General features: G+C 34.9%; 1 pseudogene; it reads right to left on the bottom strand.

Moving 5' to 3' along the window:
- Window positions 1-8,037: 8,037 nt before the first annotated feature.
- Window positions 8,038-8,784, bottom strand: LOC127742848 (secreted RxLR effector protein 161-like; annotated as a pseudogene).
- Window positions 8,785-11,069: the final 2,285 nt, after the last annotated feature.

Raw genomic sequence — 11,069 nt, 5'->3', positions numbered from 1 at the left:
TTCACCGTTGTCAGTGGCTACCTCCCATCCTCTCAGTGGAAATGTTCAACGCACCCTGTCACGGCACGGCTATTCATCTGTCGGTTCTCAATCAGGTCTAGGCTTGGCCGAATGGTCAGCCTCCCAAAGAGGATTCAATCATAAAAACATGATCAAAAGCTCTAAATACAATAGTAAAAGGTCCTATATAGAGAGAACTAGTAGCCTAGGGTGTACATAGATGAGTAAATGACATAAAAATCCACTTCCGGGCCCACTTGGTGTGTGCTTGGGCTGAGCAATGAAGCAATTTCGTGTAGAGACTCTTCTTGGAGTTAAACGCCAGCTTTTATGCCAGTTTGGGCGTTTAACTCCCATTTTGGTGCCAGTTCCGGCGTTTAACGCTGGGATTTCTGAGGGTGACTTTGTACGCCGGTTTGGGCCATCAAATATTGGGCAAAGTATGGACTATCATATATTGATGGAAAGCCCAGGATGTCTACTTTCCAACGCCGTTGAGAGCGCGCCAATTGGGTTTCTGTAGCTCCAGAAAATCCACTTCGAGTGCAGGGAGGTCAGAATCCAACAACATCTGCAGTCCTTTTTAGTCTCTGAATCAGATTTTTGCTCAGGTCCCTCAATTTCAGCCAGAAAATACCTGAAATCACAGAAAAACACACAATCCCATAGTGAAGTCCAGAAAAGTGAATTTTAGCTAAAAACTAATAAAAATATACTAAAAACTAACTAAATCATACTAAAAACATACTAAAAACAATGACAAAAAGTGTACAAATTATCCGCTCATCAACCCTCCAAGTGTTCTTGTCTTCATTGGCCCACATACATCAGAATGCACCAAGTCAAGTATCTCTGGCTTCCTTGAAGGTGGATGGCTCTTGAAAGAAATCCTGTTTTGTTTTCTAGCAAAGCAATGGTTGCACTTTTGCAAAGTAACCTAGCAACCAAATCAAAGATTCCTCTTAGATAACATATTCATATATTTCTCACTCATATGACATAATCTCTTATGCCACAAATCAGTTCCATCAACAAACTCAGTAGCATTAAAAATATCTTTCACAATCTTTGCTTGAGTTAAATAAAGTGTAGAGTGTCGTGTACCTCTAGCAACAACCATGGAACCCTTGGTGAGCTTCCAACTATCACGAGAAAATGAGCTATCCAAGTCTTCATCGCACAACTTACCAACAGAAAATAAGTTCAACCGAATATCTCGAACATGCTTCACATGCTTCAAAGTCAACTTGGTACCGTTGGAGGTTCCTAAGCAAACCTGTCTAACACCGGAACATTTTGCAACACCTTGATGAGCCATTTTCACATCGCTAAAATCACCAGGAGTATAAGACGTAAACAGATTCCTCCTAGATGTAACATGAATAGAAGCACCACTATCAATCACACAACTAGTGTTATTATCAACAAGGTTAACAGATTAAAACTCCTCAACAACAAGAAAATCATCATGAGTTACATTAACCTTGTCTTCCTTGCTACCATCATCTTTATTTGTACTCTTGTCTTTACTTGCCTTAGGTTTCTCCTTCTTTAGCTGCCAACAAAATTTTTTCACATGTCCCTTTTGACCACAATGATGACCCTCAATATTTTTATACTTTTCTCGAGACTTACTTCTGCTTTGATCTTTACTTTTAGGACTTCGACTTTTGTTTCTCCCCTAGACTCAGAAATAAGAACATCTGTGTAGTCGATGTACCTTGTGACTTTCTTCTCATCTCTTCATTCAAAACATTGCTCTTGGTAAAATTCATAGAGATTACACCATCAGGAGCAGAATTAGACAATAACATTCTGAGAATTTCCCACGAGTCTGGTAAGGAATCAAGAAGTAACAATTTTTGAACCTCTTCATCAAACTTGATACCCATCGAAGATAACTGATTCATTATTCTTTGAAAGTTATTCAAGTGATCTATCATTGATGTCCCATCTGTATATTTCAAAGCCAACAATTGCTTGATCAAAAACATCTTGTTATTCTCAGGTTTCCAAGCATACAACTGTTCAAACTTAATTCTAAGGGTCCAAGCATGTGTCTCTCCAATAATATGGTTCAACACATTATCGTCAACCCACTGCCTAATATATCCACAAACCTGTCTATGCAACAAAGTTCAATCATCATCAGATTTATCATTAGGCTTTTCTGTACCAAAAATTGGTTGATGAAAATTCTTGACATAAAGCAAATCTTCCATCTTTGGCTTTCACAAATCATAATTAGGACCATTAAGAGTGATAATTCTACTAGTATTAGTATTAGCTTCCATTGTTCACAGAATCACAAGCCCAGAAAAAATACCAACAAGCTCTGATGCCAGTCTGAAAGAGCCTATCAGCAGAAACAACACAAATATCTAACACAAGAATAATATAGAAGCACTCACAACATAATATGGCAGCAACTATGAACAAGCAAATATATCAAGTAAAGCAATAACAAGTAAAGCACTCACAACATAATATGACAGCAATTATGAACAAGCAAATATATCAAGTAAAGCAATAACAAGAACACACTGAGATTTTAACATGGAAAACCCCTCAATGTGAGAGGTAAAAACCACGGGTCATCCAGACTAATGAAACAGCTTCACTATAATCAAATGAGATACAAGAGAGTCTCAAAAAAATCACAAAAATGTGCATATAGCCAGCCAAAAAAGAAGCTTACAAATGAGAAGCAAGAAGATGAAAAATACCCAAAAAAATAGAGATGTTGTTCAAAGCCTATTTCTCCCTCTGCAGACATCCAATTAAAATCTTCACCATTCAGAATGAAGAAATAAATGTGAAGAATCAAAAGTTTAAATTTCATGTCAATCCAATGGTGAAAGAATGATAAACTACTATTCAAAGAATACTGCTCTGTTTAAAATCGTGAAACCTATTTTTTCTCTTGCGAAGCCAATTTCGCCTACTGGATACTTCTAATCAACATCTCCACCGTCCAGAATGAAGAACAAGATGAGAAGAATACGCAGTTCAAATTTCAAGCCGATCCAACGGTGACCAAATGAGAAATTGTCATTTAAAATTTACTGCTTTGCATAAAAATGTGAATTCTGTTTTTCCCTCTTCTCTCTCACTTTGTGGCTACACTCTCTACCTCTCAATGACCCCCAAAATCTGATTAGGATTGTGGCACAATGGGTGCAAAGAAACACCTTCAAAATATTAAGCTTGCTCCTTGGAACCTTATTTTTTTCTTCTTTTAAAGTTTAACAGAGTTGAAAATTTTTTATTATTGCTAATTAAAAAATTCATTAGTTTCATTGTATTCTGGAAAAGTATTGTCATCAACTCGATAGCAACTAAGTGTGGGGATAAATATCTCTTTAAAAAAATCGATCTAATCATGCCTTGAAATTATAACACAATATAAAATTTGTCATCTTCTCATATTAATATACCCAACAAAAAGAAAATAAAAAAAACAAAAATAAAAAAAGGATTTAAAAAAAAGAACCTTAAAATAAGAGTTAAAAAAAAAAAGAACGAGAAAAACTAAAAAAAAAATATTTTAAAAAGATCATTATTCATTGTTAATAAAAATTTTGAAAAAACGATATTTTAAGATTTTAATAAAAAAAAGAAAGAGATATGAGAAAATTACAAACAAAGTGAAAAAAAAAAGGTGATCTCAAATTTGTTAAAGGTATTTTAAGAAATTAGTACAGCTGAATATTTTTGGTATACAATTTTTTTATTATATAAATTTTATCATTTTTTATTTGATTCCACCCATTAAAATAAAAAATAAAAATATAAAAAGATAAAATAAATAGAATTTGACCTTAATTATAAAGCAGATATGTAAAAATGGTAGTTTTATGATATGTGAAAGTATGTTAAAGCAAATTTGTAAATATAAGATGCATACTTAATCTAAAAAATGAGTTTACTGTCTATAAAATTTTTAGCTTTGTGTGTGAAGGGACATAGAAATATGAGAGCTTTATGTGTGTATGTGCCTATGTGGAGTGATATGTGTTATAAATATGTAACATTTTAATTTATTTATTTATTAAAAAAATATAAATATTATTATTTCGGTGCAATGATGGCACCGTTCTTTTTTTTTTAAATCTTAAATGACTTTTAACAATTATTTCAAAAACAACGAAATTTTTAATAAAAAAATATTTTTTTAATCTTTAATTTTTATTTTTATAAAATTAATTAATTTTTTGTTAATATTTTTTTCTGTATTAACAGAATTAACTTACATAGCATGTTAAACAATAAATTTATCAGTTAAAAGCCAACAAAAATAAACAAAATCTTTTCGTTGTCTTTTAAGAATATTTCTCAAAGTCGTTTAGTTATTTTTTATTTTTTTATTTTTTAAAATACATTAACTAAATTTATTAGGTATGATGGTTTCAGTGGCTAAGAGAAGGGGGGTTAATCTTAGCTCTCTTTTTGCTTGATAACACTTGCTGTGCTGACTTGTCAGACTAATTCTGGAAACTTTTACTCTTTTTATCTCTTCACTGCACACGAGAATTTTTGTTTTGTCTCGTCCCTAGTCACGAGACTTTTCTTTTTGTCTCGTCACTTGGCACGAGATAATTCTGGTTTTTGCTCCTGTGTAGTGGAAAACAGAAATGAAGTAGAGAGAGAAGGAAGATCACACCCAGACATATCCTGGTTCAGCTGCTAAGTGCAGTGCAGCCTACATCCAGTCTCCATCACAAACATGATGGAATTTCACTATAATCAATCTGATTACAACTTGTAAAGTGCTAACCCAACTTACAAGGGGATTCCCACAGAATCATGAAACACAACATAGATGAACAAAGGAACTCTAAGACATCTATGACTTTTTCTTTTAATTTTGCACTCTCTGCCTTTTTCCGCTCTATGGCTTTTTCATACAAACCTCACTGTTTGCCTTTTTCCATGAGACTCAAGACATGACAAAATTAAACAGAAAAATTACAAAACAGAATACTTTGAAGGAGAAGAACATATGTTAGCTCAGGTAGCTCTGAGAACCCTGTGCCTTGCACTCTCACACTGTCTCCTTGCCTCAAACAGTGGTTGTCCACCCTTATTATAGAAGAGAGGAGCCTCCACTTATTGAAGCCAAAACCGAACCAACTTCTTCCTCCTTCAACAAACAGAACCGGTTCGGCCACATAAAGAGAGTAGAGATAACCATGCAAAACCCAACATGCAATTACCTCTAGTCCTTCCTTGATCATCACTCTTCATCAATCCGGGCTCTCCATCCTTGGCTTGCTCTCCAAGATGGATTTCTGGCCCTTGATGCTTCATGATGATGATGACTTCATCTGCTTCAATCTCTGCCTTCAACCATCACTTCGCCACTCTAGCTACTCCCTGTGGTGGTTGAGCAGAATCAAAGACAAGCCATGCTTCAAGAATCTCCCTTGCTGGCCGAATCTTCCTTTTCCTTTTTGAGCTTGAAGAACTCGAGATTACCTCACCAAATCTAACCACATTTGGTGAAGATCTCAGCCACTACGTACCTTTCTTTTTCTTTTTCGTGCCATCAACTCGATGGTCTTTATGCATGCAACTTCTTCTTTTTCTTTGTTGATGAGCATAGCATCCATAGCTTCATGGATAAGGACCGAAGAAGAAACAAGAAAGAGATGAGAGAGAAGAGAGAATCTAAAGAAAAGCAATTCAAAGTGATTAAACAAATTAAATGAAAATAGCTTGCTTTTACTTCCCTTTGCTGAGAGGCGTGCATAGCTATCATAGCTATCAAATCAATCTTCTCTCATTTACTTATGTTCCCAATGCTTAAATTAAATTTGAAATCCATCCCAAAGATAAGAGTGGAATCCGTTGGAAAGCATGAGGCAAGTGATAACATTTACTTTCCTGATACATTTTGGATTCGAATCATGCATGGAAACATTCATCAAAATTGAGATTGGGCTTTGTAGCAATAAAGCTTAATCTGACCCAATAAAATTTTGATTTATTCAAACTAATTGGGCTTGTATCATTAATGAGTAAAGCTGACCCAAAATATTTATTTTCCATTCAGTCACAAGAAGCTAACTTCATATTAATGCTGAATATATTAATCATTGGGCTAGCAACATTTTTATTTCGGCCCAATGGTTTCAGCCATATATGATCATAATATACTAACACCAAAGCTGAATTGGGCTTGCACCAGAATTTTATTTTCGGCCCATTTTATACCTGCACAGGAAAATTAATTACTTAACATATATGAATCAAAATTAGATTAATAATTTTGCTGTTAATAATGTTTGATCATCATCAATTTAAATTAGAGTTTTCCAAACTCATCAATCTCCCCCTTGATGACAAACATTATTAAAATTGAAATGGAAAGAAATTTAGAGATAGAGTAAAGAGTACTCCCTTTGAATTTGAATTTCTCCCCCTTTCTAAATGTCACATAGCTCCCCCTTGATGTATGCTTATTTTATCAAGGGAAGCACTTACCTGTAACATTTAAATCAAGTTTCAAGTAACAATGTTATTTAGCATATTTTATGATGCTAAATGCTTGATTTATGAGCAGTTTTAATTGATAATCAAAACTCATTTGATATCATAAACTGATTTACTGCTCAAACATATACGCACATCAATTTAGTACATGGAAACAGTTGTTGTTCAAATGATTTTCAAATATTTTTCGATCAAGATATCAGAGTAATATAATTATAACAAGGAAAAATATTTTGAATCACACATGATCATGTCAAAACATGGCAGCTATTAGATTTTATTTACATATCACAGCTTAAAGGAACTGCCAAAAATAAAGTCAAAACAGCAATCATTATATCAAGGTAAAACACATGCTTCATAATTACAATAAGCAATCAACCAAGCATTTTACCAAGATAAACATTACACAATCAGCAGCAATAATGATAAAACAAGTGCATTATCAAGCAAGCATAAACAAGAGTGATCATGAACTCTCAAAAGAGTTTCATCCCCTATTTTTCATTTTTAATTTTCATCCATTGTCTCCCCCTTTTGGCATCAAGGGGCACTGCAAAATAAATGAAAACAACATACCAAACAGCAGAAAATTTATTTTTCACCAAAATACAATGGTCCAGAGTATTCAAGTACAATACCAAAACAAGACAACAAAAACTGTGTACAAACTCCAAATGATTCCTAAAAGATGAAAATTTCAAGGATTTGGATCCTTTAAGACTGAATCATATTTTCATAAGAAAATGTTTTTCAAACACCTTAATAAAAATCCATATCACACATGCATTTGAGCAAATAAATTTATCAATGACAATCAAAGCTCAAGTCAAAATTAATCCATAAAGTGCTCAAAAACAGAGCCAAATCAAAGCATAAAACAGAGCAAAGCAGGTCTGCAAAATAGTGCAACAAATCAATGAAACATAACAGTTTCAATTCAGCCTTTTTTTTTCTCCTCTCCCTTTTGTCATCAAGGAGGGACCCTGCAAAAAATGAAGAATAAGCAATGCAATCCATAATAATTCAAGCATAAAACAAAACAGCATCAAGTTAAGTTTGGTACAGTCATCCAAGACACATGAAAATAGTTCCCCTGAGTCAAATACACATAGAGCAAAATAACAGAGCATTCAGCAGTAGCAACAGGTAACCAAAACTCAACATGTTCAAAAATATTTCCTGCCAAACAATTCAATCAAGCAAAAATATCCAGCAACATAAAGTTCAGCTAATATATCAGATCAAATAAAATTGGCACGCAATAAACATCAGGAAATTCAGAGTAACATTAGATCAGTCACCCCATATTTCTACTATCCTCCCCTATTAAGATATGATGTGATAAGACCACAAAAAGATTTTGATTTTCAGAAAGAATGATGAACTAACAAAATGGTCAGAGTGGGGTGAAAGAGTTATTAGGTGGGACCCATAAAAATTTGAATCTGCGTTCCCTCCCCCTTGATCATAGCTTCTCCATCAAGCATGCATTTTTATCTCGTCCAAACCTACGAGACAAAATTGAACAGAATCAAATATTCACAAATTATCAATGAAACACAAATCAAACATTCCCAAACTTTTCCTCAAGGTACAGAATCTGTCTTCACAGAGGGGTTTTGTAAAAATATCAGCAATTTGGTCTTCAGATTTTACAAATTGAATATCAATAGTTCCCTTTTGCACATGTTCTCTAATGAAATGATATTTTATCTCAATGTGCTTGGTTCTTGAGTGCAGAACAGGATTTTTTGAAATGTTTATAGCACTCATATTATCACAAAATAAAGGAATACTATTGATTTTTAATTTGTAATCTTCCAATTATGTTTTTAACCAAATTAATTGTGAACAACATGCAGATGCGGAAACATATTTGGCTTCAGCTGTGGATAGAGCCACTGTGGCTTGTTTCTTGCTTGACCACATGTTGAGTGAGCTTCCAAGGAAGCAACACATACCGGAAGTGCTCCTCCTATCCACTCGATCTCCCACATAATCTGCATCACAAAAACCTACTGCACAAAAGTCATTAGATTTAAGATACCATAATCCATAATTGCAAGTTCCCTTAATGTATCTAATGATGCGCTTAACAGCCATAAGGTGAGATTCTTTTGGATGAGATTGAAACCTTGAACATATACCCACACTTTGGACTATATCCGGTCTAGAGGAGGTAAGATACATAAGTGAACCTATCATTCCTCTATACCTTGTTTCATCCACATCTTGGCTATCATCATCCTTTTCAAGTTTAGTATTGGGATGCATAGGAGTACCCATTGATTTGGAATTTTCTAGGCCAAACTTTTTGATAAGTTCTTTTGCATACTTTCCTTGGTGAATAAAAGTACCACTAGGAGTTTGTTTAATTTGGAGGCCAAGAAAGAAAGTATGCTTTCCCATTAAACTCATCTCAAACTCACTAGTCATCAGTTTTCCAAACTCTTCACACAAGGAGACATTGGCTGAACCAAATACAATGTCATCAACATAAACTTGAACAAGAAGGATATCATCATTAGATGCTTTAATAAATAAAGTAGTGTCGGTGGTACCCCTTTGAAAATGATTTTCCAACAAGAAGGCACTAAGCCTTTCATACCAAGCTCTTGGAGCTTGTCTAAGACCATAAAGAGCCTTAGTTAATTTAAAAACATGATTTGAAAACTCTTTATGTTCAAAACCGGGGGGTTGAGCCACATACACTTCCCTATCAATAAAGCCATTAAGGAAAGCACATTTAACATCCATTTGAAACATTTTAAAACCTTTATGGGCGGCATAGGCAAGAAGCAATCTGATTGCTTCCATTCTTGCTACCGGAGCAAAAGACTCATCAAAATCAATACCCTCTTCTTGATCGTAACCTTGGGCCACTAATCTAGCCTTGTTACGAACAACTTGTCCATCCTCACCAAGTTTATTTTTAAAAACCCATTTAGTACCCGTTACTTTCTTACCATCCGGATGGGGTACTAGTGTCCAAACCTCATTCTTATCAAATTGAGCAAGCTCTTCTTGCATTGCTTTAACCCATGAAGGGTCTTCAAGAGCTTGTTTGACATTGTTGGGTTCTATTTGTGACAAGAGAGCAAGATTGCTAGGTTCGGTTTGCCTTTTGGTGGAGGATCTTGTGGTTACACCATGAGAGGGATCACCAATGATGAAGTCATGAGGATAACCCCTCATAGACTTCCATTCTCTAGGCTTTCGGCCAGGTGTTGAACTTTGATGAACTTCTGGTAGTCTCACTGTTTCAGTTTCTCGTGTCTGCTCAGGAGATAAAATGGAAGTTTCTCCTTCAATCTGACGAGACAAAACCGGGCTGACAGATTCTTCATTTAGCACAGATTTGGGATTTTCTTTACCTGTTCCAGCCTCTTCACAATCTGAATTATTATCCTTCACAATACTGGGAATTAAGTTAGAATCACAAAAAGTAACGTGTATGGATTCCTCTATTGTCCTATGCTCCTTGAGATAAACTCTATAAGCCTTGCTTGTGGTGGAATATCCAACAAACATTCCTTCATATGATTTTGGATCAAACTTTCCTAGATTTTCTTTATTATTTAGCACAAAACATTTGCATCCAAAAACATGAAAGTACTTAAGATTTGGAGGGGTCCCTTTTCATAGCTCATAAGGGGTTTTCTTTAACCCTTTTCTAATGATTGTTCTATTTAAAATATAACATGTTGTGTTCACAGTTTCAGCCCACAAAAATTTAGGAATTTCATTCTCACATAGCATAGCCCTAGTCATCTCTTGAAGGCTTCTATCCCTTCTTTCAACCACCCCATTTTGTTGGGGGTTCTAGGACATGAGAAATTTTGAGAAATTCCTAAGTCATCACAGAATTTTTCAAAATCTTGATTTTCAAATTTTCTTCCATGATCACTTCTCAAATGGGCAATTTTCAAATCCTTTTCATTTTGAATTTTCTTGCAAAGAGGAAAAAGCATGAAAGGCATCATTCTTATGAGCAAGGAAAAGTACCCAACCAAATCTAGAGTAACCATCTACCACCACAAGACCATAGTGTTTACCTCCTAAATTTTGAGTTCTAGTAGGACCAAAAAGATCAATATGCAACATTTCTAATGGCCTTTTGGTTGAGATTCCATCTTTTGTTTTAAAAGAGGATTTTACTTGCTTGCGCAATTGACATGCATCATGGTGCATGAAATTTCAATCACACTTTTGCAACCCCGCACAACTAACCAGCAAGTGCACTGGGTCGTCCAAGTAATACCTTACGTGAGTAAGGGTCGATCCCACGGAGATTGTCGGCTTGAAGCAAGCTATGGTTATCTTGTAAATCTTAGTCAGGATATCAGAAATTATCAGGATTGATTGTGAAAAGTAAAAGAACATGAAATAAGTACTTGTTTTGCAGTGATAGAGAATAGGTTGAGGTTTTGGAGATGCTACATCTTCTGAATCTCTGCTTTCCTACTGTCTTCTTCTTCAAGCACGCAAGGCTCCTTCCATGGCAAGCTGTATGTAGGGTTTCACCGTTGTCAATGGCTACCTCCCATCCTCTCAGTGGAAATGTTCAACGC

Source organism: Arachis duranensis, chromosome 10 (genome assembly GCF_000817695.3).
Source record: "Arachis duranensis cultivar V14167 chromosome 10, aradu.V14167.gnm2.J7QH, whole genome shotgun sequence".
Lineage (NCBI taxonomy): Eukaryota > Viridiplantae > Streptophyta > Magnoliopsida > Fabales > Fabaceae > Arachis > Arachis duranensis.
This window is presented reverse-complemented; position numbering and strand designations above follow the sequence as displayed.